Raw genomic sequence first — 12,943 nt, 5'->3', positions numbered from 1 at the left:
ATTGCTCACTGGCATATAATCTGTTCATTTCCTCCACAAACCCCTTAAACATGAATTTTGTCGGTGGATTCTGGGTAGCCATTGCAATGGACATTAGGTCCTAGAGAAGTAAAATTGAGACCATTAATTAAGACAACACAGAAATCTTTCTCTGCTTTTCCACAGAAGTCTTTCGAAAGCAGACTGCCACACCTTTCTCTTGTGGGACAGCTGTTAGGGTCAAACCACTGATCTTTTGATTAACAGCTGTGTGTATAATCACTTCACGATGCGGTCAGTGGTCATGGGTTGATCTTAAAAGAGCACAATGCTTAAGGCAGACTTTTTTTTTACTAGTTCAGCTACACTATTGTTTGGCTTCAGGGCTTTAAAAATATATCTTGGAAGGAGGGAACATAGGGGACCCGATATCAAGGAGTTCAAGGAAAAAGAAAATGTTTTGAAAATGATTGTGGTATCGCTGAAGACAAATGGGTGCATAAGCAAATGTGAAGAAAGCTGGTGGTATCCGGCTATTAAAAGATATAACTCCTGGGGTCTTAAAGACTTGAAGGTAAACAAGCAGCCATCTAGCTCAGAAGCAACAACGCCCACATGGAAGAAGCACACAAGCCTGTGCGATCACGAGGTGTCGAAGGGATCAGGTATCAGGCATCATCAGAACAAAAAATCATATCATTGTGAATGAGAGGGGTAGTGCGAGTTTGAGACCCAAATCCCATCTGTAGGCAATTGGACATCCCCTTATGGAAGGGTTGCTGGGAGGAGAAGAGCCAGTCAGGGTGCAGTGTAGCAATGAAGAAACATACAACTTTCCTCTAGTTCCTAAATGCTCCCTCTCCCCACAGTATCATGATCCCAAGTCTACCTACAAATCTGGCAAGACCAGAGGATGGACACTGGTACAGATAGGAACTGGAAACACAGGGAATCCAGGGCAGATGATCCCTTCAGGACCAGTGGTGAGAGTGGCGATACCGGGAGGGTGGAGGGAAGGTCGGTTGGAAAGGGGGAACTGATTACAAGGATCTACATATAGCCTCCTCCCCGGGGGAGGGACAACAGAAAAGTGGGTGAAGGGAGACATTGGACAGTGCAAGATTTGACAAAATAATAATTTATAAATTGTCAAGGGTTCATGAGTGGGGGTGGGAATGAGAAGGGAGGGGAAAATGAGGAGCCAATGCCAGGGACTTAAGTGGAGAGCAAATGTTGCGGGCAATGAATGTATAAATTGTGCTTAACACAATGGATGTATGTATGGATTGTGATAAGAGTTGTATGAGCCCCTAATATAAAAATAAAATGATTGTGGTAGCAATTGTACAATACAGTGATGTGATTGAACTATGGAAAGTTATGGTATTTGTAAGAGCTCCCAATAAAATGATTTTTTTAAAAAGATTATCTTGGAGCAGTAGTTTCAGGGGTTCATCTTCCTTCCATGGTTCCAGAAAAATTAGCATTCCATGAGAATTGACAAATGGTGCCTTCTTCAAGCAGTGCTTTTTTCTGAAGCCCGAATTTGCTTTAATTCTTCCTCGGCTTAAAATCATTTCATGATCCTTATGACCCTTTGAGTCAAGAGTCCTTTCTCCACACAGGAACAAAAAGTCCTTGCCGCCTTCATACCTTCTCATTTCTGGAATCCGTCCTCACAATTCTCTAGTCACTATTTCCCAAACCAGCCCCCTTTCCTGCCACTTGGCTTTGTCTTCCTTGCTTCTCCATGCACTCAGACCTTCCCACTCAACCAGCTATTTCTTTGCAATTTAATACCTGTGTTCGAGTCACTATTTCCTGGTGGGTTGGGGGAATGGGGTCTTTCCTTATGCCCTGAAATATATGTAATAGGGACCCAAGGTTAATTTAACAAGAAAAATGGACTTTCACATTCTTTGCAGAATGTGACCAGAAACTACCTGGCGGCCGTGTGTGTGTGTGTGTGTGTGTGTGTGTGTGTGTGTGTGTGTGTGTGAAAGAGGAGCACCTCTGGGGAAGAAGTGTGGGGCTGCATTTGTTGACTGTGAAGTGGGTGAGAACTTTTGGAGTGCATTGTGGTTAAACCCTGAGAGAGAAGAGGACTCAAGCTGGAATGACAGCAGTTGGTGGAGAAGAAAGCTTAATCCATCAGAAGTTCCAAGTAGAAGAACTCACTGAGGAAATTCCAGAACAGGGATGCCTAACACTCAGTTTTACACCCCGTTCTGGCCAGTGCTTAGGCCCTGGTAACCCCCCACGTATTCCGTTGAGGTGTCCTATTCAAAGGCCTAATATTTTATAAATGAAAGCTCCCTGGTGGCATAGTGTGTTACACATTGGGCTGCTAACCTCAAGGTCAGCAGTTTGAAACTACCTGTTGGCCTCCTGGATATAGATAAGGCTTTCTAGTCCCATAAAGATGTATAGTCTCCGAAATCCTCAGTGACAGCTTTACTCTGTCCTGTAGGCTTACTCTGAGCCAGAATTGACTTGTTGGCTGCGAACTTGGTTTTCGGTTTTCTAGGAATGAAGGGGAGAGGGCATGACTCCTGTGGAGTCAGAGAGAGGCTGGCAGTCACAGAATGTGAGTGGCGTCTCAAAGGTTTAACAAGAGCAGGAATTCATATTGAGAGGTGATCATGAGAACGATACACCCTTGGAGAGCCCTTGTGAAAACAGCACAGGTGGTGGGCTTTCCCGAGGATGGACCGAGCTCTTGGGCTTAGCCATCAATGGACAAGGTAACTGTGGTGGTTACATAAGTGTTTGTCAATTTGGAAGGGGTAAGACTGAAGGGGTGGAGTCTAGCCTGTCAATTGGGTCATAGCCAATGAGCCCTCTGTGTGGGCATGGCCTTCTCCTGAGGATTCTGGGAACTCCTGTCTTCCTCCTTGGAGGCAGGAGACACTCTCTGCTCAGTCCCTGTGAGACATTCTTGTTGACAAGCCACATGGAGCCAGATGGCAGCCAGAGCCTTGGAGCTGGAGAAGCCACATGGAGACCCCTGTCAGCATTGAGATGCTTACTCCACCACTAGATCCACAAGACTTTCCACCCACTGGCCTGTGATCATCTGCCTTCGGCATCATTGTATGTGTTTTGTGTCTGGAGAGGACCTTATAGATTGGTGTTAGACATATGGGCAAATACCGGACTTATGGACTTGATCTGGACTGGGATGTGTTCTCAATATTCAATTGCTCTTGTATAGAAAGCTCTTTCTTATACACACATAAGTGTCTATGAATTTGTTCTCTAGTCTACCCAGATTAACACAGTAACCCCCAGGGCAAGAGGCCTTGAGGAAATTCAGGTTTCATAAACATCATTTTTCCTTCCTCTGAGTCCCTACAGACCTTACATGCAAACAGCCATGCAACGCTTCCACTGGGGCTAGGCAAGGTATGAACCTTTCAGGTAGGGACTGTCATTAGAACCCATTCCTCATGGGGGACAAGCTGGACAAAGACTGGACCTGCCTTCACAGTCCTGATTCCCTACCCTAAAACCAGCCTTGCCTCCATTACCGAATACTTGCTATTTGCCACCAGCATGCTAGTGAGCTGCCTCTGCCATCTTACAATGGCTCTATTAGGTGCTCTAATCCTCACTCCAAACCCAAAACCAAGCTCACTGCCATCAAGTCAGTTCTGACTCGCAGCAACTATAGAACAAGGTGGAACTGCCCTGGGAGTTTCTGAGGCTGTAACCCATTATCAGGGTAGAAAACCCTGTCTTTCTCCAGAGGAGCTGGCTGGTAGTTTCAAACCTTTGACCTTGCAGTTAGCAGCCCAACGAATAACCACGACACCACCAGGGCTCCTTAATCCTCCCTCTACAGAAGAGGAAATTGAGGCTTAGATAGATGGAATTGTCAGAATTGATTATTAAGGGTAAATTTGAATTTAGGTCTGTTTGACTCCATGATTATCACTTCCAATTGATTCATTTTTCACAAAACCATTGTAGGCCTAGCAGTGTGCCCGGGCTTGGTGTGAGGTTGCATAGGCTTAATTCAAGGACCAGGAAAAGGACTAGTAGTTACCCAGTAGTAATCCTGAAGGGGAGGCTGCAAGGGTCCCACGTTGGCCTCCTGTCTTCTGCCCTTTGCAAGACATCCTGGCTCCTGGGTGGCCCTTTCGTAGGCTGTCATGTTCTCTCTCACACACGAATCCAAGGCCAGCCGAGGCACAGAAGGACCAGCCCCACTGTAGCCAGATTGGCTGGCCCCCCCGGGGGAGCAAGGCCCAGGGTGAGATAAGAGTGGCACAGTGCTGGGAGGTGTGTGTGTGTGTGTGTGTGTGTGTGTGTATGTAGGCCGAGCTGCCCAGAGGAGCATGTGTGTGTGTGTGTGTGGAGGCCGAGCTGCCCAGAGGAGTGTGTGTGTGTGTGTGTGTGTGTGTGTGGAGGCCGAGCTGCCCAGAGGAGCGTGTGTGTGTGTGTGTGTGTGTGTGTGTGTAGGCCGAGCTGCCCAGAGGAGCATGTATGTGTGTGTGTGTGTGTGTGTGTGTGTGGAGGCTGAGCTGCCCAGAGGAGCATTTGTGTGTGTGTGTGTGTGTGTGTGTGTGTATGTGTGTGGAGGCTGAGCTGCCCAGAGGAGCATTTGTGTGTGTGTGTGTGTGTAGGCTGAGCTGCCCAGAGCCAGAGGAGCATGCAGGAAGTCACCCCTTCCTTGGGGGCTGTGAGGAGAATGACTCAGGGCTGACTGGTGGGAGTTCTGTTTTTGCAGCCAAAGGGGGCTGGGGTGAGGCCCCTTGGATAAGAGCCTGGAGGTTCTGCTCCCCTAGGTGCCTGCCTCGAGGCTTTGAGGTGTGCCCCCCGCCTTTCTCTGGGTTCCTCTGGAAACAAGCGGTGCTGCTGGGCCGGCCTCGCCTCCAGCCTGGGTCAGCCGGGAGGGTCAGGCTACGGAGGGAAGCAGTGAGAACGAAGCTGGGTCTGCTGAGACAGGAAGCTGTGGCCATGCTGTGCACCAGCAGTTGGCTGCCTTGTCTGGAATGGGCGATGGGTCCCTTTCGTATCACCATTAGAGGGGCCCCTGGCGGTGGACAAGGAACCCTGATGGCATCGTGGTTACAAATTGGCCTGCGATCTGTGAAGACCGCAGTTCAAAACCACCAGCTGCTCCTGGGTAGAAAGACGGGGTTTTCTATTCCTCCAAAGAGTTGCAGTCTCAGAAAGTCGTGGGGCAGTCCTAGCCTGCCCAAGGGGCCGCTCTGAGTCGGCATCGACTCCGTGGCAGAGAGTGAGCCTGGGGGTGGAGGAGGGTGGCGCCTGTAGCAGTGGATTGGTGCTGACTCTAGAAGAGTCTGACATTCCAATCTGTCCCCTTTCCACTGCCCCTGAGAAGCAGCATAGTGATTGTGGCTAAGAGATGCAATCTAGAGCCAGATATCTAAGTTTGAATCCCAGCTCTCACTCACGAGCCAGGAGCCTTTAAGTTTCTTAACCTCTCTGAGCTTGTTTTTTTAATAAATGTTTATATCTGTAAAATGGGAAATTATAATAATAATACCATCTACCTTTTAGGGTTATTATGGAAACCCTGGTGGCGCCGTGGTTAAAGCACACAGCTACCAATGGAGGTTGGTGGCAGTGGACTTTCATCAGCCAGGAAGCCCATAGCACTTCCTTATCCAGAACATTTACTGAGGCCTCATTCCATCATCACAGTGGATTGGATCCACCCACCTTCCCTGAGGTCAGCTGACATCATAAGGTGGTCTTCGTGGTAGCCAGCCCTCCCTTGAGTTACTTCATTAGAATAGCCCATCACAGCTGGCCTGATGGCCTGGCGCTGGCAAAGGCCAGGCTCACACTCCACAGTCCTCCAGTCGATGCTGACTCATGGAAACACTGGAGGAGAACTGCCTCATCGGGTGTCTGAGGCTGTACATCTTTAAGGAAGCAAACCGCCATATCTTTCCTCTGAGGAGTGGCTGGTGGGTTCGAACTACTGATCTTTGAGTTAACAGCTAAATACTTAATTTCCTGCACCACAGGGCTCTCAAAGACACCTCAATTGTTCCGGAAGTTCCAAAGGTTTCGTTATGTCACAGAGGAATCTCTGGGTATCACAAATGGTTATGTGCCTGACCATGAGCTGAGATGGTTCATTCAATCCCCCCGCGCTAGACAGACCATCACAGACTTGAAGACCCTTGGGGTGGGCTCTCCTCTGCTCATATGCACTTGACACGGTCAAAATCGACTCAGTGATGGCCAGCAGCAACAGTATCCCTCAGGGATGAAGGACAGAGATCAAATTAGTTAGTCTACAGAGTCCTCACAATTCCATATAAATTTTGGAGTCAATTTGTCAATTTCTGCAAAGAAGCCAGCTGACATTCTGATAGGGGTTGTATTGACTCTCTGGATCTATTTTGGAAGTGTTGCCATTTTAATAATATTAACTCAGATCCACGAACACGAGATGTTTTCATGTATGTGTAGAGCTGCTTTCAATAATAATGCCTGGTAGTTGTCAGAAATGCAAGTTTGGTAATTCTTTAAAATTTATTCCTAAGAATTTTCTTCTTTTTGATGTTATTCTAAATGGAATTGCTTTCTTAGTTTCATTTTCAGGTATGAAACTTGCATCACAATTGTATAGAAGTGTAATTTCTTTCTTTTTTTAATTAATAAATATTTTTATTATGGCTCATACAACTCTTATCACAATCCATATATACATCAATTGAGCAAAGCTCCCTTATACATTTGTTGCCCTCATCATTCTGTTTTTTTCTTTCTTTTTTTACATTTTATTAGGGACTCATACAACTCTTATCACAATCCATACATATACATACATCAATTGTATAAAGCACATCCATACATTCCCTGCCCCAATCATTCTCAAAGCATTCGCTCTCCACTTAAGCCCTTTGCATCAGGTCCTCATTTTTTTCCCCCTTCCTCCCCGATCCCTCCTCCCAATGTGCCCTTGGTAATTTATACATCGTTATTTTGTCATAGTAGTGTAATTTCTTTTTGCATATTAATTTATACACTGCAAACTTTTTGAACCCTTTTATTAGTATGAGTAATTGTCAAAGTAAATTCTTTGGAGTTTTGTATATTTAAGCTCATGTCATCTGCAAGTAGAGATCGCTTTATTTCCCTTCTATTCTAAATGCCTTTTTCCCTCCTTGCCCAATGGCGAGAACCTCCAGTACCGTGTTAATTGGAAATGGCCAAAGCAGGCATCTTTGTCTTGCTGCTGATCGTAGAGGGAAAGGTCCTGATGCTGTCAATGCGATGCTGTTGTCGTTAGTTGCCATTGAGCTTGAACTATGCTGCCCCGGTCTGCTCGGTCCCGGGATCAGTAGAGGACTGGACAAAGGGTTTTCATTGGCCGATGTTTGAAAGCAGGTCATCAGGCCTTTCTTCCTGAGTCTGGAAGCTCTGCTGAAACCTGCAGGTGACAGCAGCCCACAGGCCTCCAGGAGGAGCGTAGGCTGGGAACGGAGCTCACTTGGCCTGCATGGGAGGCGAACATTGTGCTACTGATCCATCAGTGTCCCCGGGCATGATGTTAGCTGGAAACTTCAGAGATGCCCCTTGTCAACTTGAAGAAGTTCCCTTATTTCTCTGGTGTGTTGATTTTTTTTTTTCTTGTCTTGAAAGGATAGTGATTTCCTCAAATACTTTTTCTGCATTTATTGAGATGCCTTTTATCCTATTACATTAATTAGTTTTCAGGTATTACATCAATGTGTATTCCTGGGATAATTTCTGCTTGATCATGAAGCACATTCCTTCTATCTAATGCTGTATTTGGGATGGTAACGTTTTGCTGAGGATTTTATATTTATATTCATAAGAGATACTGGCTATAGTTCGCTTGTCTTGTGAAAACATTGTCTGTTTTGGAGTTATCAGGGCAAAACTAGCCACACGGAATGAGTTGGGAAGTGTTCCTTCCTTCTGATTTTTGGAAGAGTTTTGTAAAGAATTGGTATTCGTTTTTTTCTTTTTCTCTTTTTTGGAACAGTTTTAACAATAATTCATCCACATATATAATTCAATGGTTCAACATTTCAAGAAAAGTTGGACAGTCATTATCAGCATCCATTTTAGAACATTTTCTTTCTTGTACTCATTATTTTTTGTAATTTTTTAATTGTAACAAAAATATACACAACAAAACATTCTCCAATTCAACACCTTCTACATGTATAATTCAATGCCATTGCTTATACTCTTCTTCTTGTGAAATCATCGATATCCGTTTCCAAATTATTCCACCACCATTAACATAAACTCAGTGCTCCTAAAAAACTCTTCCTCCTTCACCCATGGTAACCATGGGTCAACTTTGGTGTTCTGCGTTTTTTCCCCCAGAAGTTTTCTTGATATAAAATTCACATATCATACACTTCCTTAGTCAAGTTGCTTTCAAAAAGAGTTGTATATACTTCATCACAATCCATTTCAGTGCTCCCTCCTCCTCCTACATTCATTGTTTGCTCCCCCATTCCTCTCAACCTCCCTGTCCCTTATCTACGATAAACATTCACACTTTCTATGCGTCAAGAACTGGGAAACATGACAGAAACAATAAAAAATGAAAACAAAATGAAGCAGAAAGAACAACAAAAGAATAATATGAAGATAAAGTTAGGATAAAGATAAATATGAAATAAAAGTAAGAATGTAGACCACCAACAATATTTTTAAAGCCAGAAAAGAAATTTCTGATTTGCAACAATGGAGAAATATTTAAGCCTACAGCAAATTCAGGCTGAGTCAAAAGGGAGGTCAACTGACCAAGTGAGATAGTTTATTGTGCCAGCCTGGCTGATAAACACAAGTGGGATTAATTGGAGGGCGGCAAGATAAATGGCTCTGTGAGCCTCGCCTTTCTTGTCTCTCACTCTCTAATCATTGGACCAGTGTGCAGCTGCCTTGCTTGTTCTGTGCCTCAATTTAAAGGGCACATTCCCTTTGGGATGCCTAGCCTGTGGACTGTGTCGCTGTAAATTGAGGTTCCTTTAAGGTCACATGATTGAAATTTACATCTCCAGAGCTGGGGACTGACAGTTGGTGACCTGTCTTGCTGTTTGCTGCCTGTGCTGGGACAGCCTAGCTCTATCTCTACAGAGGACTACCTGGTGGCCCTCAAGACTTAAAGGACTGCCAGTGCCTCACAACTCTCTCATGGGAGTGAGTTGCACTGAGCCATTTGTACTACTTTATAATTTAACTTCATTTCTTGTACTATATCTATATGTTTATAATTTAACTGTTCATTTCTTGTATTATAAATCTATCTGTATATAATTTAATAGTTCATTTCTTGTGATATATATATATATATAAAATGATCAGCAGTCTGGTTTTATCTCTCTAGAGAACCCTGTCTAAATCATTTTGGTACCAGGAGTGGTTCTAGAGAAATAAAATAATAAATATGGGCTTCTTAAATTGACTCTCCAACTTGACTAGTCTTAACACTAGTGAGGCTACTTCAACATCCCAAAGCATGGATAAGTCTGCTACTCTTCCTAATCCACGGTGTGAAATAGCAAAGCTAATGCCTACAGTAGCACCACCGATAGATGAGGTGCTGGTTAAAGGAGAGCCTCTGAGTGATCATATGTTTGATATTTTCCAGGAGTTTTGTCAGGATGACAAGTATAGGGAAGCTGGTTGGCTGGTCCTTCTTACAATGGAAAGTGTGATCAAGAAGAGGGATGATCTCAGAGCCTCAAAAGCACGCCTCAGGTGCAGACTAGCAGATTTGAAAACTTCCATCTGTGCTACAAAGGAGAGCCTTCTCTCCTCTAGTAAAAGAGCTGACATTGCTGAGAACCAGGTCCAGAGTCTCATTATATGAGTGGCTGAATTACAACAGCAGCTGAATTGCAGATCTAGAGCAGTGTCTGAAACCAAAGTAAGGATATTGATTTGGAAAAGTTGGGACCCTGAAACATGGGATGGGAACATATGGGCTGATGATCCAGAAGAGGAGGATATTGAGCCCGTAGAACAATTGACACACCCCAGTCAATAGATCCACACCTCCAGCTGAAAGTGTTAATTCACAATCCACACCTGAGCAGATTAGCCAAACTATTCAAGTTGATATGCCAGGTGAGGCTGCATCAGTAGCATTGCCTGAGGGAGATGCCTTACAAGATATTGCTGATAGCACCCAGGAAACACCCTCACCACCCATTATTTCCGCTAGACCTGTCACTAAAATTAAGTCTCTGAAAGCTCCTAAAGGTGAGGTTGAGATGATTACCCAAGAAGAAGCATGCTATACTTATAAAGACCTCGAGTTTTCAAATACGTACAAGCAGAAGCCTGGGGAATATCCCTGGGAATGGTTACTAAGGGTGTGGGATACTGGTGCATGAAATGTAATATTACACCATCTGAGTTTCTGGATATGGGACCCCTAAGCACAGACTCTTCTTTCAATGTCTCTGCAAGAGAGTCTAAGAGAAGATTTAATTCTTTATTTGGTTGGTTCAATGAAGCATGGACTGCCAGATGGTCTAGATTGGACCAACTTGAAGGTACCTGACCTACCTTGGTACACTGTAGAGGAAGACATCTAAAAGCTCAGAGAAATTGGTATGTTAGAATGGATCTATCAAGATATTCCCATAGACCCAAAAAGGGGGTGTCCTGAGGACATACCCTTTACCACAACCATAAGGAACAAGTTTGTGAAGTGGCCCCCAGCATCTCTTAAGACTCCTGTAATTGCTATTTTATGCGCACCAGGATTAACAGTGGGCTCTACCCTAAGCAAACTCCAACATTTTCCTACAATGGGGCTGATTGGTCCCCGTGATGGTAGAGGGAAGGTGTCAGCACTGAATCAACAGAGACAGGGTGGGCGTGGTTATAATAGACAAAAAGGTTTCAGTAGTAAAGCAACCTGGCTCATGTGGAATTATGGCAGTGGCTACTTAGCCACGGTGTCCCTAGGAATGAATTAGATGGGAAACCTACTAAATATTTATGTGATCTGTACAGGTGAAAGAATGGTAGATCAGGTGAACAACAGAATAGACAGTCACGATCGCTTGAATAAGCTACTGCATTTAGCACCCCCAATGACTAAAAAAGAGGCACAACGCCTAGTGGGCCTCTTCGGATTTTGGAGGCAACATATCCCTCACTTGGATGTTCTACTTTGACCTATTTATCAAGTGACACAAAAAGCCTCCAATTTTGAGTGGGGCCCAGAACAAGAAAAGGCTCTTCAACAAGTTCAGGCTGCTGTGCAAGCTGCTTTGCCACTGGGACCGTATGATCCGGCTGACCCAATGGTGCTAGAGGTGTCAGTTGTAGATAAAGATGCAGTGTGGAGTCTTTGGCAGACCCCTATTGGTGAATCACAGTGTAGACCATTGGGATTTTGGAGTAAAGTCTTGCCATCCTCTGCAAACAACCAATCCCCCTTTGAAAAACAGCTGTTGGTCTGTTACTGGGCCTTGGTGGAGACTGAACGCCTCACCATGGGCCACCAAGTCACCATGAGGCCTGAACTACCTATCATGAACTGGCTATTGTCTGACCCACGGAATCATCAAGTTGGACGTGCGCAGCAACACTCCATTATTAAATGGAAGTGGTATATACGAGATCGGGCCAAAGCAGGACCTGAAAGGACAAGTAAGCTGCATGAAGAAGTGGCCCAAATGCCCAGTCTCCACTCCTGTCACTTTACCTCCTTTCTCCCAGTCTGCACCTATGGCCTCCTGGGGAGTTCCTTACCATACTTTAACTGAAGACCAAAAAAGTCATGCTTGGTTTACGGATAGCTCTGCACGATATGCAGGTGCCACTCGTAAGTGGACAGCAGCAGCACTACAGCCCCTTTCTGGGATCTCGACTAAAGGACAGTGGTGAAGGGAAATATTCCCAATGGGCAGAACTTCGAGCAGTACACCTGGCCGTTCAGTTTGCATATGAGGAAAAATGGTCAGATGTGAGACTGTATACTGATTCATGGCCTGTGGCGAATGGCTTGGCTGGATGGTCAGGGAATTGGAAGGACCATAATTGGAAAATTGGTGACAAGGAGGTGTGGGGAAGAGGTATGTGGATAGACCTCTCTGAATGGGCCAAGAAAGTAAAGGTAATTGTATCTCACGTGAACGCTCACTAAAGGATTACCTCTGAAGAGGAGGACTTTAATAATCAAGTGGATAAGATGACACGCGCTGTGGAGACTGGTCCTCCTCTTTCCTCTGCCACTCCTGTTATCGCCCAATGGGCACATGAACAAAGTGGACATGGTGGCAGAAATGGAGGTTAAGCATGGGCACAGCAACATGGACTTCCACTCACCAAGGCTGATTTGGCCACTGCCACTGCTGAGTGTCCCATTTGCCAGCAGCAGAAACCAACATTAAATCCAAGATATGGGACCATTCCTCGGAGAGATCAGCCAGCTACTTGGCGGCAGGTTGATTACATAGGACCACTTCCATCATGGAGGGGACAGCATTTTGTTCTTACTGGAATAGACACCTACTCTGGATATGGGTTTGCCTTCTCTGCATGTGCTACTTCTGCCAAAACTACTATTCGTGTACTTACAGAATGCCTCATCCACCGGCATGGCATCCACATAGCATTGCTTCAGATCAAGGAACTCACTGCACAGCAAATACAGTGCGGCAATGGGCCCATTCCCACGGAATCCACTGGTTGTATCATGTTCCTCATCATTCTGAAGCTGCTGGCTTGATAGATCGGTGGAATGGGCTCTTAAAGACACAATTTGGCACCAACTAGGTGCAACAACTTGCGGGGCTGGGGCAGCGTTCTCCAGGAAGCTGTATATTCTCTAAACCAGCGACCAATATATGGTGCTGTGTCTCCAATAGCCAGAATTCATGGGTCCAGGAACCAAGGGGTGGAAGCTGGAGTGGCACCACTCACTATTACTCCTAGTGATCCCCTTGCAGCAGTCTTGCTTCCTGTCCCAGCAACC

Source organism: Tenrec ecaudatus, chromosome 1, assembly GCF_050624435.1.
Source record: "Tenrec ecaudatus isolate mTenEca1 chromosome 1, mTenEca1.hap1, whole genome shotgun sequence".
Classification (NCBI taxonomy): domain Eukaryota; kingdom Metazoa; phylum Chordata; class Mammalia; order Afrosoricida; family Tenrecidae; genus Tenrec; species Tenrec ecaudatus.
Note: the sequence above shows the minus strand (reverse complement) of the source record.